The 2,905-nt window shown below is 40.7% G+C and overlaps 1 pseudogene; it reads right to left on the reverse strand.

The window, feature by feature from the left end:
• Nucleotides 1–1,123: 1,123 nt before the first annotated feature.
• On the reverse strand, nt 1,124–1,786 carry LOC100666481 (translationally-controlled tumor protein-like; annotated as a pseudogene).
• Between the last annotated feature and the right edge of the window lie 1,119 nt (nt 1,787–2,905).

Raw genomic sequence — 2,905 nt, forward strand, 5'->3', positions numbered from 1 at the left:
CCCAAATGTTCACAGTGCACAGGTTGAGAAACCCTGATCTAGAATAATAATAATAAAAAGAGTTTTATATCACTTTACTTTTAGCTACTACCCTAGCCGCAGAGCCCTGGTGGCACAGTGGTTAAGAGCTCAGGCTGCTAACCAAAAGGATGGCAGTTCAAATCTACCAGCTGCTCCTTGGAAAGCCTATGGGGCAGTCCTACTATGTCCTTTAGGGTCACTATGAGTCAGAATCAACTTGATAACAGGTTAACCCTACCCACACTTTCTTTCATTGCTCAACTTTTTCAAAGCATCTCCCCTATATCCATCTCCCATTACTCACTTACTCTTTAATTTTCTGAAGTTTGTTTTTGTTCCAAAAAAGTCATTGCAACTACTCTCTTTTGGGTCACCAGCCTCCTTATTGCCAAATCCAACAATCCAGCGAACACTTTCCAGTCCTTATCTTATGCTGACATCTCTGTTGCAGTTGAACCGTTGACCACTTCCTCTTTCTTGTAACTCTCTCATCCCTTGGCACCACTGACACCATCCTCTTCAAGTCTTCATCATCATCACCATCACCACTATCACAGCTGCTGACCTCTCTATACCTCATTTTTTCCTTTCCTCCATATTTAATATCCCTCCACCACAGACATTTTCCCTGTCTATTCTAAGTAAATATCATCTGATCTTACCAACCCCTTCACTTGCTTTTTTTTTTTTATAGCATCTATTACTACCTGATATTATATATTTTTTCCCAGTTGTATTAGTCTCTTTTTATTCTTTTGGTAATCTTTTCCAGAGTTAGCTACTTCCATTTGTGGGTGATGAAATGTGTAAGGGTCCACTTTCAATGTTGGCACTGCTATGAACACGGTCTCTCTCTTTACTTCAACTCAGAATTAAGACTTTCAATTCTTGTTTTATATTCCAGTCCCAGGAATAGTTTAACTGTAGAAGTTATCTAAAGACAGCCTTACACTTTATAGTAGTGATCTACAACCAGGCTCTAGCTTCTCTAGTAATGCTACAGGATGAATTTAAATATATTAAACTCAGAGGCATTCTCTCAAGTGAGTTTAAATGCATTTTATTTTTAGACAACCTACATTTTTTTTTCCTTAAAAAAAAAAAAAAAAAAGGCCTCCACTCCAAATAAATCAAGGTCAAAATAAATGAAGAGCTCAAGATGACATCAGTCCCATTTGTCTAAGTCCTGATATTGTGTGGATGAAAAGCGGCAGCCAGTTAGGATGACAGATAATTGCCAAATTTGTTAATATGTCTCCATTTCTAAACCATCCTTAAAGAAAATCATATATTGTGTCACACCATCCTCACCATAGTCCAGCAGAGCAATCATACCATCTGGACTTGTGTTTTCACCAATATAGAACTGATAGTTTTTGAAATTAGCAAGAATGAGCTTGATTTGTTCTGCAGCTCCTGTCATAAAACTTTTTACTCTTTCTGGTCTCTCTTCCAGTTTGCCTTTGATTGATTTCATGTAATCTTTGGTGTACTTCTTGTAGGCTTCTTCTGTGAAGCTGGTTTCCTACGAGTGATGGTTGATGACAATTTCAACACCAGTCATCACAGCACTTTCAAAGGTCTTTTCACTATCAGGGCCTTCAGCGGAGGCATTTCCACCAATGAGCGAATTGTCAACGTTACCCTCTGTCCTACTGACCATCTTCCCCTCCATCACCAGGCACAGCCTCTCCACAAACTCCTGGATCTTGTAAATGCTGAAGAACATCTCATCATGGCTGATGAGGTTGCAGTAAACAGTCATGATGGCAGCTGGGGGGAGACCACAAAGGCACTAGCTTAGTAGGAGCCTGGAGCTCAGAGTGAGCACAGTGCAGCCAGAGCCGGATGAGGAGGGTGGGAGCAGGCGGAAAAGCTATTATATTATTTTTAATGTGTTTATTGTTTCTCCTCATTCCTCCCTCCTAATACCAGAATGTAAGCTTTATGAAGAAACAGGGATGATGTCTGTTCACCTCTGTATTATTAACAACTGGCACTTAGTAGTTATACATGCATATTTGTAGAATGAATGATTGAATGAAAGAATAGAAGAATGAATGAATGAATGAAAAATGTCTATGAAGTGCTTTCTACCTGCTAGCACTGAGCTTAGCACAGTATGTAATACTGGTAGTATCTGTTTTATTAAAACTCTTTTATCTCCTTAGATGTCACCCTAAGCTGATACTCCTTTCCATGATCACTTCTCTGACTTCATTGATGCCTTCTCTCTTCCTCCTCCAGCGGCCTGGCTGTAACCAAGATCCCCTCCTTGTTTTGCCTTTCCCCTGCTCTGTGCTCTTGTCAACCACGTGTTCTAATGCACTACTTGAGTGCTCTGATCACACCGTATTCTGTGTGTCACACTCCACAACTGTATATCCAAAGTAACTGTATCATCTATTGCTCTGGGAAAACATGCACCATCTAGATCAAGGCTATTTCTGGTGTATGTTTCAGCAGAGTACAATACAGGCAAAGCCCTTCAGGCAGGAAGAAGCATTGAACATTTGTTGTTGTTGTTGTTGTTGTTGTTGTTGGTAGGTGCTCTTAAGTTGGTTCCGACCCATAGCCGCCCTATACACACCAGAACAAAACACTGCCTGGTCCTGCGCCATCCTCACAATCCTTGCTATGCTTAAGCCCGTTGTTGCAACCACTGTGTCAATCTGTCTCATTGAGGCCCTTCCTCTTTTTTGCTGACCATCCACCTTACCAAGTATGATGTCCTTCTCCTGGAACTGATCCCTCCTGATAACATGTTCAAAGTATATGAGATGTAGTCTTTCCACCTTTGCTTCTAAGGAGCATTCTGGTTGTACTTCTTCCAAGGTAGACTTGTTAGTTCTTTTGGCAGTCCATGGTATATTCAGTATTCTTC

Source organism: Loxodonta africana, chromosome 1 (genome assembly GCF_030014295.1).
Source record: "Loxodonta africana isolate mLoxAfr1 chromosome 1, mLoxAfr1.hap2, whole genome shotgun sequence".
Taxonomy (NCBI): Eukaryota; Metazoa; Chordata; class Mammalia; order Proboscidea; family Elephantidae; genus Loxodonta; species Loxodonta africana.